Here is a 12,503-nt window from a genome sequence, read left to right as displayed (position 1 = left end):
TATGCATGCAGAACACTATCATTTACTGAGTGCCAAGAAATACCATCTACCAATGTCAAAGGCTGAGGTGGAATGTTGTGTCTTTACCGTTAATAAATTTTGTCTTTACCGTTATTAAAAGGTGTATACAATAGATATGTAGAGATGAAATACATATTTTTAAATATACAACAGATATGTAGAGATGACGCTAACATGTTATGCTATGTTTATGTGTATACTAATTCCTGCTTTGATTTGTAAAATTTCCAGAACATGAATCCATTTAAGAAAAAAGGCGGTAAGCCACCTGCGAAAAAATCTAATGCTGCAGCGATGCGCAAATGCAGGGAGACAACGGTGTATGTGCCGCACATGTTTTTTTATTCAATTTTCTCGTCTTTTCATCTCACGCCACCGCCAGAACGCTTCCTGCTATTTTCCTCCCAGCTCGGTACAAACGAATAACAGATGTGGATCGGGTCGGCAGGCGAAAAAATTCCCCTACGGGACCCCCCCATCTCCCCCCAAACCCACCACCACCACCACCACCTTCTTGTGTGACTCGTGTGCGACAACCTTTGCACTCGGGATTCTTTTGTTCCCTCTCCAGATCGTCCGCCGTCCCGGGACGTCGTTCCGTTTCCCTGGCAGCCCGCTGGCTTTTTTTGCGGGTGAAATCCCGCTCGGTATTTGTAGTCAGGCATCAAAGAGGTTAAAACTATAAATCACTCTCTTGTTTGTCTTGTTTATTAGAAAGGTAGTCTCTCCCGGTGGTATGCAAAGTGCGCTTAGCACTTGCTAATAGGGATGTCCCAGCGGCGTATTTTTTTGCACGCCGTCAGCTGATTTTGCGGATCTCCCGATCCGATACGATTTCCGACGTAAGTTTTTCTTAGTGGGATTTTTCCATCTGGGCCTCCAGACGACTTATTTCGTATTTTGGTTATTTGATCGGTGGCGAGCTAGGCGGACGGACCACTGACACTGTGCAGATGTGTACAGATGTGCAACGCTCATCTGGTCGTCTGGATTTTTTTTTTTTTTCGCTGTGGGATGGCAAAGAGGATTTTGGGCTTGTGGGATTTGCTCGGACGTGTTTGCTGTTTGGCTCAAAAATCACAGTTTGGTCCAGAAGTTGTGAGCAAAGGATGTTTTTCTTGTGATAATTGGTCTCGCTACTCCGGAAACATTCAATATTTACATAGTTTGGTGGTGGAAAATGCAAAATTTAATGGTATTGGTGCCAATAATGTGGTATGCACCAGTGATTCTTAATAGACAGCAAATCTATATTTTTATTTAGAATTTTTCTCAAATTGAGTCAAATTATTCCACAGACTTGATGAAAAAAGTATTTTTTTCCTTCTTATGAAGGCCATTCATCTAAAATTTGTACGAATTGCAATAAACTGCTTTAACTAATGGCAGACACGTGTATCTGGCGGCCATCTTGGGTGGGGCAACTAGTAGTTGGAAAGGACATACTGCATGTATTTGTGCAACCCTAATTATGAAGGCCATACATCTAAAATTTGAACGAACAAATTGCAATAAACTGCTTTAATTCACGGAGGACACATGTATCTGGCGGCCATCTTGGGTGGGGCACCTAGCAGTTGGAAAGGACATATTGCAAGTATTGGTGCAACCCTAATTATCAAGGCCATACATCTAAAATTTGAATGAACAAATTGCAATGAACTGCTTTAATTATTGGTAGACATGTGTATCTGGCGGCCATCTTGGGTAGGGCAAATAGCAGTTGGAAAGAACATTGTGCAAATATTGGTGCAACCCTAATTATGAAGGCCATACAGCTAAAATTTGAACGAAAAATTGCAATAAACTGCTTTAATTCTCGGCAGAAACATGTATCTGGCGGCCATCTTGGGTAGGGCAACTAGCAGTTGGAAAGGACATATTGCAAGTATTGGTGCAACCCTAATTATGAAGGCCGTACATGTAAAATTTGAACAAACAAATTGCAATAAACTACTTTAATTAATGGCAGACACGTGTATCTGGCGGCCATCTTGGGTAGGGCAACTAGCAGTTGGAAATGACATATTGCAAGTATTGGCGCAACCCTAACTATGAAGGCAGTACATGTAAAATTTCATCGAAAAAATTGCAATAAACAGCTTTAATTCTCGGCAGACACGTGTATCTGGCGGCCATCTTGGGTGGGGCAACTAGCAGTTGGTAAGGACATATTGCAAGTATTGCTGCAATCGTAATTATGAAGGCCATACAGCTAAAACTTGAACAAACAAATTTCAATAAACTGCTTTAATAAATGGCAGACACGTGTATCTGGCGGCCATCTTGGGTAGGGCAAATCGCAGTTGCGCCACAAAAACGCCATTTTTGACCCTTCCGCCAGTTTTGTTTGTCTTCCGCCTTCCGATTGGATATGGACGATCCCCCTCGGTCAGAAGGCCTCTTAAGGCCAACGTTCTCCTCGTCAGCGGCGTTGGGAGCGTTTGGCGGGCCAAGAAAAACAGATCGCTTCCCGCGCCGGCGTATCGCGTTACTCTTCCACTCTCCGTGTAACGTCAAGTCGTGGCCTCGCGAAAGTGCAAGTGGCCAGGAAAAATAGAGCGGAGTCACCTAATTCGCGAACATGAAACATTTTTGGCCGACATTCGGTAAAGTCATCAGATCGCGAGGGAGGAAGGCGGGGAGGGGGGTTGGGGGCGGTTTACGAGCCCCCGAAACAAGACGATCATCCCCTGGTTACGCTGCGCATCGTGTCGAGCGTGCTGACTTTGATTTTTTTTAATGAACAGCTCAATATCTAATTCATTAAAGTGGCTGTTTCATTTGATGCCTTTTCCTGACTCTGTCGGAAGCGAAAAATGGCGAGGGCGGGGGGGTCGGTAACGCCGACGGAGATCCGACGGCGGAAGCGGTTTCGGCGCCGCTGACGATGGTGGACGTCCAGCGCAATTCTGTAATCAATTTATCGTTTGATGGCAGCCAATGAGGGAACGTTAACAAGCTAACATAGCAAACTCTATCATGCGCTATAGTCGCTTTCCTACCTCGTTTTGTTTTTATTGCATATCATTTTTATGTAATTTTTGTCATCTTATTAATTTTGTGTGCACTTTTTAAATCACATTGTACTTGTATGAGAATAGAAGCATTTATTTCAATCATGAACGCGCGGGGGTGCTGGAGCCTATCCCAGTTCATCATGGGCACCAAGCAGAGGAACACCTTGAATCGGTAGCCAGCCAATCACAGGGCACAATGAGACAAACAGCTAATCATAGCTAGGGGCAAATTAGACTGTTAGCCAGATAGCCTAGCATGCATGTTTTTGGGATGTTAGAGGAAATCGGAGTACCCGTAGAAAACCCATGCAAGCCCAGGGTGAACATGCAAACTTGACACAGTGAGGACCCATCTGGGATCGAACCCAAGACCGCAGAACTGCGAGGCGGACGAGCTAACCACTCGTCTGCTTTTTTGTAAACAAGCGACCGCAATGATTCAAATCGAGAAAATCTCAACCAAGCTCTGTATAATATAGAATTTATTTCAAAATCAATTTATGCATGTAAAAAATAGTTTTCTATATTATTTAGAAATATTAAAAAGGCACTTTTTTATTGCCTAGCTCAATTTAGTATAAAAACTGAGAAATGCAACAAAATGTAGTCTGTATTTAAGCTTATTTTGGGGGCCATATTTCATCATATCATTTCCTGAACAACTTTATCCTCATTAGGGTTGAGGGGGGTGCTGGAGCCACCCTGAATTGGTGGCAGCCAATCGCAGGGCACAAGGAGATTGGCCACCAATCATAGCTAAGGGCAATTTAGAGTGTCCAATCAGCCTACCATGCATGTTTTGGGAATGTGGGAGAAAACCGGAGTACCCGAAGAAAACCCACACAGGCGGACCAACCTGGACTCGAACCCAGAATGGGCTAAATTCAAAAATAAATTCATTATTAGGTACGAACCAATGCACATTTTGCAGCGTGCCGTAGATTGGACACCCGCGCTTGAGTCCATATTATTGTCACTTCGTTGTTCACGGGGGGAGTGTATCCCCCCGCGGGTTGCCCGGACATGGCTGTTATTACACAGAGGGCAACGCTACAAGTTCCAAAGTATTGATTTCCCGCCTTGTCGAGAGGCAGGGAACTGTCACGGCGAGAAAGCCGACCTCGCGCACCGCCAGAAGCAAAGAGGCGTTCGTGCTAACAAACAACCGACTACCGGGGTCCCTGCCGGGGTGAGGGGGGGGATGGTGTTCAAGAGGAAGAAAGAACGAGGAAGCTAACCGTCAAAAAGCGCCAAGGCCGATTGTCAGCGGGCAGCCTCGCTGGCGTCTGCTTATTTTGCCGTTTGAAATGACAATGGCTCGACTTGAGATTTTTTTTTCTTCCTCCGAGAGCGCGCTTAGATGTCGAAAGCGGAGGAATGATAGGCAGCAGGTGGCGGCGGAGGCGAGGACCAGTCACTCGTTTGCTCGCCGGCTGAGCCTTTGAGTCCGACGCCGAGGGAGGAAGGAAGGAAGGAAGGAAGGACGGCAGATGGGGATTTTTTTTTCTTTTTTTTTCGTGTAGCAGGATTTGACAAGAAAAAGGCAGCGAGCGCTGTCACCTGCAGCGACGGGTTGCCTTTCCCTGCTTTTCCGCGGCTTTGCAAGAGATCAGGGTGACGGACGCTTAAGAGGCCTGGATGGAGTCGCCAACCTGGGATCAGAGTCTTTTGCTAACAAGCTCAGAAACAACTGGGCTCCTTTGAGAACATCCAGGAAGGGTTTTTGCGTTTTTTTTTTAACCGAGAAAATGTATTCATGGCGTATTCCCCGTTTTTTTTTTTTTTACGTTTGGAAAAAAATCCGAATAGAATGAGTTGGCTTATGAGTGCTTGGCAATGGATGAAAGGAGTGCAGTCCTGTTAACGATTATTAGGGAGTCGGGTTGGGATATAGGAAGACGTAATGATTAGGGCTGGGCGATAAGGACATCTTTAAATCGGGGTTAATCGCGATTAATCACACTGTTATGGAATCCGATCATAAGTTGGAAAGTGGTTTTTAGCAGGCTTATTTTAAATGTGGCGCGACAAGCCAGGATGAGTTTTGCCTTGTAGTGACGATGAGTTGCCACCGGGGGCGGTAGAGGTCAGGATGTACACATGCTGGAAACCCCTCAGTTATCTTTCCCTCCCGTATATTTTTCGATTTTAGTTTTAATGAACTGTTACAGAATTCATTTATAAAGAAAACTTTGACATTTTATACATGCCATAAGAAATATTTATTCATGTTAATCCACGTTAACCCATTGGTAGTGAGTTAATGAGGTGTTCAGATAATTAACGTGATTTAATTTTGAGTTAATCTACAGAGATTGTAATAGTTTAGCTCAGGAATTGACAAAGTAAGGTCGAGGGACGGATTTTTGTGTGGGTATAATCTGGGAAAAAAACAAAACAATCTAAACTATTATCTTTCTTTGACAGTGGTAGAAGTCCAATGTTTTTTTTTCACAGAATGTCCCATTTTTGTTTACATAACCCGAACTGGAATTTGTCCGCCCCAAAATAAAATCGGACAACTGGCTAATCGCAGTCTCTGCGGACGCGCGACAGGGCGATTAAGCGCAAAGATGATGACAGTTGACGCTAAAAGGGGTCTCGTTGGGGGTGCCGGGGGGAGGACACCTGACGTGGAAACAGATGACTAACATCATTAGACCTTTCCAAACTTGTAATGACATTTACACACATAGCTTACAACATATTCTCCGATTTCTGTAGTCTACCATAAAAAAACAGTTGTTTTGGAGATTTAAAAATGTCAGAATTTCCCCCAAAAAAACAATACACTTCCCATATTTTTCCGACTATAAATTGCACTAGCTAAATAATTCACAATGAAGAGCAAAAGAAAAAAATGTAGTCACACTGGAGTATAAGTCACATTTTTTGGATGATTTTTTTTGTTTTTTATCAGAAAACAAAAATTCAGAACAAGAGGCTAAAAACAAAAAAAAATCAGATAACTAAAGCCTAAAAAAACCGACATTCCAATGCGAAAAAACAACATTTACAAGTCACACTTGACGATTTGTGGCAGACCCAGCCAAATTAGTATGACAAAAAAGCAACTTATAGTCCGCAAAATACACGGTCCGATTTTGTCCACAGTCCAAATCGAGACTCGACTCAAATAAATAAAAATAATCCATTTGGAAACAACCGCTCGTGGCGCATTCACCTCCACTGGTAACGTTTTAAAAGCCGTCACTCGCTTCCTTTGTGACATCACGCCCACGCCAATCTCAGTTTCTCCGCACGTCTTTCCGGGCAAACATCAGCAAAGCGTCTTTCTTTCATTTGCGGAAAAACTCTGTTCCTCGTATCCGTCCCGTGTATTCCCAGTTGGCCCCGACATGTTGGAAATGCCGGCTTTAAGTGGCGAGCTGACATTAGCTGAGCGTAGTCGCACAATTTGGCCCGGGGACAAACGCTAGCGCCGTCCTATAAATATGGAGTGTTTTGATAAGCGATTGGTCGTTTTCGAGAGAGTTTGCGCAAATATTCGTGGTTTATGTTGTCTTTGTAGTTGGTTAAATTAGGGGTTTGTAAACATTGGCTTTTGCTTGGGAAAACTGTTTGTTCGTGTTTATGTGGTAGTCTTAGTTTTGTGTTCTAATGTAAATTTATAGCAACAACGTTATGATTATGAAGTAATATAACAAACATGAAGATGTGGCAGATTAGTGTATTTATAAACATTTTTCTATAGTGAGCTAATCATCAATTTTTCTTAGCTAGTTGACTAATTATAACTCAAATATATAAATAATAATAAATAAATATTGATGTAATAAATAAATCAAATTATTCATCATTTTAGCTGGAATGTAAAAAAACATTTGTAATAATGAAAAGTAAATAAAATAGTTAAGTTTATTTCCATTAATTTTTTTTTAAAGTATAACCGAATATTATTTATTGTTACTTTTCTCAGGTAAAACAATGTTAACAAAAAATAAACAGAAAGTTTAAATTGAAGAAAAAAATAAGATTTAAAACAATAATAAAAGAATTTTGGGTAATAAATACAGAAACAATATTATTTCAGAAATTCCATTTAAAATATTATTATAACACAAATTTTTGTTCAAATAAAAAATCAAATAATTTTAAAAAAAGTTTGTTCTTACCAAAAATGATGTTAATTCAAATTTAACAAAGGATGGCTTGACTATTAATTATTTAAAAAAAACAAAAAAAAAGAAACGAGTGAATTACTGTGGGAGCAATAATTTTTGAATAAAAATATAAGTCGCAAAAATCCACTGTCCAATCGTTGCCCATGAACTGATTACCACAGACGTCTCTAGACGTCCAATTTGGACACTTAGGGTACGGCGTCCCACTTTTCTAAATCCACTCGACTTATTTTCCCCCATGCTAGCAAACGTCCCACCGACGCAAACGAGCGTAACGACGCCACCCGGCCCGTCGACGGGTCCACCTCGTCCCCCGCCGGCCGGCCGGCACCCCCGCGGCCGCACTGACGGCGTCGCGTGCATCGGGGAGGGGCCCCCGCTGGGAGGAAATGGGCCATTAGCACGGTCCTCGCCCCGGTGTTTTACTCCACTTGAGTACACATCAGACCGGGCCGTCCCCCTCGCTCACACGTGCTAATTAGCCCGGCGACGGGGCACGGATCTTCCCGCCTCGGGAGCGTCGGCGCAGCTGCGCGGCAAAGCTGTCTCGCTAGGACCTTTGCCGGGGATCCGCGCCGCCGTCACCTCATTAGCGTTTCGAGAAGTGGCCGTCCCGCTAACGCTAACACGCGGGCTACTTTTTCAAAAGCGGCCTGGAAAAGTTATTTGACCATTTGCGAGGCGTCCTAAAAATGGCGGAGACTGTCCGTGTGGGGCGATAAGAGCGATTGGTCGCGGTAGATGCTTATTATTTGATGAATGATTAGGAGAATGAATGCTTGATCGTTAAGAGATTGTGTTGACCTTGTTTTTGCGGCCTTGACTCATTGCGTGGGAGGATAGGAAAGACCAGGATATGACTTGTTTTGAGTTATTGCTCAAATGTGAGTGGTTAATGTATGATAGTTATAACGGATTGGACGTCTAGTGCTGTCAATGTTTTGGATTTGTTTTCCAGGAGTACAAAAATATGAATGGTTAACCAAAATCTGGATGTTTTCTATTAGATTAGATAACTTTATTCATCCCGTATTCGGGGAATTTTATTGTCACAGTAGCAAACGGGTGAGAATACAGACACAGTAAAAGACAATTTAGACATAAAAAATAGGTAATAAATAAGTTAATAAATAAATAAGCGTGTTGCTGAAATATATACATATACATACACATACACACACATACACAAACATAGATATACATACACATATATATATATACATATACACATACACACACATACACAAACATAGATATACATACACACATATACATATACATATACATACACATACATATACACATGCATATAATACATATACATACATACACACACAGATGTATACATAAGGTTGGTCTTAACATTCAGCCATTTGTTTTGTTAAAGAGCTATTGTAAATGTAATTCTATTGATAAAAGCATGTTTTTTTCATGTGATTTCGTCTTATATTCAGAATGATCAATTCAGACCAAAAGACTATTCCGCGTCAAAGTGCCAAATTAGGTTCCTTCTCGGAAGTTCTGCAATTTGCAAAATACAAAAACTACAGCTATCAGTAAAGTCATCGCTCCCTAGTATTACGCAAAAAAAAAACTTAAAAGCGTATCTACCAAGATTGAGTGACTTTAATTAGCCAAGTACAGAAAGTAGGAAGTAGAAAAAATAATATTACACTTAATAAGAGTTCAGAATGGGAATTCCAGTTTATGTAAAGAAAACTCCATTTCGGAAACCTTAAATGTCAAAACGCGCTAAATCGAATTTCCGCGCCTCTTAATTGAAAACCTCTGTAATGTTCTCTTATCACGCCGCCGGATCGCATGAGTATCGAAGCACGCGACACTTCACAGGACCACCGGATCAGTGTCAGGTGGATTACACAGGATGATGAGCTGATGCGTGTCCCGGAAAGACCCCCCCTCCACCCCCACTAAGCCCCCCGCACCTCGCTTTTTTTTTTTTAGCTGGCCAGCCCGCCATCCTGATTAAAAATTTCAGCTCTGCTGCCTTTCTAATTAATTAGCGAGGCCACTCGGAGGAGCGGCGGAGCAATTAGTCTGCGGCGAGGCCGATGATGCCTATCGCTGGAGCATCACCGCGCAAGCTGTCGCTCGCCGCCCCACGGCAGGGCCGAGACTCTCGGGGGCTTGGGGTTTTGGGGGGGCCGGTTTTTGCGTAGTAGTACCCCTCTACCGCCTGCGCTACGTGAGTGAGAGCGGATTATGATTTTGATTGACAGCGGCTGCTTGTCCAGTCGGTTTCTGATGTTTGGAGACAGATTTTTTGTTTATTTTTTGTCAAAAAGATCTCAAAAAACAACAAAAACAGTGCAATTGGACCATCAAACGATTAAAAACGATTTAAAAAATAATTCTATTTGAAAGATTTTAAAGTGGCTTTTGGATTTTTTTAGATATTTGCGTTTTCAGCAGCAAAAAATGTGGGAAACTGTAGGACTTTATAGATTTTTTTTGCGTTAACGGCCACTTAGAGAGAAACAAATAGCACTAAAAGGTGGACTGGAGTATTAGGCACACTTTCAATTAATTTTAAATTTTATTTTATATACATATAAAGTGCACTGGATTATAATACACAGTAGTAGTAGTAGTGTTGTGTTATGCGTTCACTAGATGGCGCTGTAGAAGTAGTAATAGTAGTAGTGGTTAGGAGTTGTCAACTAGTTGGTGGGGAATTTCATAAAAAATATATAAGGCGCATCGGATTATAAATCGCACTGCCCACTTTTGAGAAAATGTACGTTTTTTAGTTTCGCCTTATAGTGCAGAAAATACGGTACTTTCTGTAGTTAAAAGATTTTTTTTTAAATGGAGCCTGTACCGAATTTCCTTTTTAATATTCTCTATTAAGAGGGAGCACACGGGTTTTAAGAAACTGGGACATCAGAAAAAACTGATTACTGAGATTTTTTTTAAATTAAATAATTAGCTCCGTCAAGTTGCTGCTGTCTTTGAAGTGGACAGATTATTCAGTTGGACATCAAGATAAAAATGTTAGAAAGAAGAAAAATCAATGACTTTATTGATGAGTTTTTTTTGAAAAAAAAAGGACGTTACTTGATTCAACAAAATAGCTATAATTGAAAACATTGATTGATTGGACGTCCATCGTCGTCAATGGGACTGCTAAAACACGATTTAATCTACACTTACACGCAAAAAAACGCTGATCCGAATAAAAAGAAGACCCCAGAAGCCCCTCCCCCTCAAATGACAGTCTTAAAAACATACGCTGGCAGGCAAATAATTACAAAGTGGCATGTTTGAGCATAAAAAATGAGCTTGCCCGGCAAAAAAACTCCAAACTAAATTAAAAAAACACACAAAAACAAACCCAGTCACTTTGCTGATTAGCGCAAAAAAACACGACATATCTCAAAGAGGACGTCAAAGCTTTACATTCGGGGGTCTCGTTCATTAGACGCAACTTTAGCGGAGCAAAAGTTACGAGGCGGCTTGAAAACAGATGTACTTATTAGATCGACGTGTCTGACATTTTGTCGACATAAGTAATTAATTTAGCCTTTCTATGGGGAAGGTCCAAAGAGCCCAATTAGCATGCCTAATATTGCCGCGTGGCATGAAAAAAAAAAAAACATACCCCCCCTTTTATATACAGAGGGAATATTCAAATGGCTCGCCTTCATTATTCAAAGGAGTAAGCAAAAGTCACGATGGGAGTCGCACTCGCGGGACCGCCAGGGAGATGATAATCAATCTTTTATTTCTGCAAATAAACATAACATCGTCTCATCTAGAAAGTCCCTTATTTCTCCACGCAAGGGATTAATTGTCAATTTATGGATTATGGAAGTGGAGGGAAATTAAGTAGGCTGGTTTGATTTGGTAGGTTTTTCTTTAAAAAAATATGGAGATTTTTTTGTATTTTTTAGTTATTTATTTAGTTGGTATGTTTTTTTTAAAGGGTCGTTATGTGTTGCGATTTTGAGATGTTTTGAGTGGTTTTCGGTGTTGTTGTTTTTGTGAAATTGCTGTTTAAAATGTGGCTTTGTGAGTGTGTTTTGATAGGTGATTTTTTGGGGAGGACATTGTTGGACTAAAAAGGGAGTGAAATATTTTTTGAGACTGTTAGTAGTAATTATTCTTATTTATTTATGTTTTTTAATTGTAGTTTTTTGGTATTACCTCCTCAAATCGTAATTGTGTCGGCCATTATGTCCACCAACTTTGGCTTAAAGATGTTAGCCTTGTGTTTTTTGCAATAATTCATGAATCATCGGAACTTTTTGTCCAAATTGTAGTTTTAAAATGCAACTTAGTGACGAGAAAAGCAGAATAATTATGTGCGTATGTTTGAAATCTGCGTCTGTGATTACTAAAATATTTGTATATTTTCATATTTTTTTCTCATTTCTATTGAATTTTAATTTATAATATAAATCACGCTCAGAAAAAAATTAATAGATATATTTTTTAAATGCAACAAAAATGTTAAAATATTCTCTCATTTTTTAATATTTATTAATTTAATTTAAAAAAAAGGGGGGATTTCTGTCATCTTTTTGGGGGGACTATAGAAAGTATATTGAAATTTCATTTTAGCCATTAATTCAATGTGCTTGATTCACTTTACCGTGTCCCACCAAAGTGACTACTTAATTAATTTATTTAATGTTAAAGCGGAAAAGTGCAGGTTGAACTTAAGCTTCTTGTGCGGACCACATTCAATAATATTTTGCTGCGAGTCAATAAAAAGTAGTTTGAACAAAATCCCCCCCCTCTAGGTTAAACCAATTGATTGAAACTTGCTATTCCAGATAAAACGTTGTAGACTTTTCTCCACGACAACCGAATTCCCGTGTGGAAAAGCGCCAAGTGGACTCCTCCATTGATCTCCGAAATGGATTAAAGGTGCTGTTTAGACACGCTTTTTGCTCCAAATTCAAAAGCCCAGCGACAAAACAAAAGGTCAGCTAGGACGAGTCTACATTTTCGCCTTTATTCTATTCCTATTTTTTTTTTATAACGGAGGGCCATCATTGTGGTTCTGTGTTTTCTATTTTCACAGTTCGTTCAGGTATTTGTTTTCAGGCGAACTCGGGGGGCCCCACTACTGCAAGGCCCCCGCTCTCTGGCCCGATTCTCCCACTCGTCTAGCTATAACAAAGTCAATATTACAAAGAGGTAACACATGTCGAGGTATGCTTCGGGCCCGCCGCGCCGCTGTGATCCAAAGCATCGGGACACACACACAACACACACACACACACACACACACACACACAGTTAAAAAAATGCATACCTCCGCGAAGAAAAGTCCACCTTTTCCTGGTGA

The 12,503-nt window shown here is 40.9% G+C and overlaps 1 protein-coding gene across 3 annotated transcripts in view; it reads left to right on the top strand.

Annotated features, from left to right (window-relative positions):
• The window catches only part of bnc2 (basonuclin zinc finger protein 2), a 187,370-nt gene that overhangs the window by 101,756 nt on the left and 73,111 nt on the right, over nt 1–12,503 (top strand). The gene's annotated exons all lie outside the window — the stretch shown is intronic.

This window comes from Stigmatopora argus, chromosome 7 (assembly GCF_051989625.1).
Source record: "Stigmatopora argus isolate UIUO_Sarg chromosome 7, RoL_Sarg_1.0, whole genome shotgun sequence".
NCBI lineage: Eukaryota > Metazoa > Chordata > Actinopteri > Syngnathiformes > Syngnathidae > Stigmatopora > Stigmatopora argus.
This window is presented reverse-complemented; position numbering and strand designations above follow the sequence as displayed.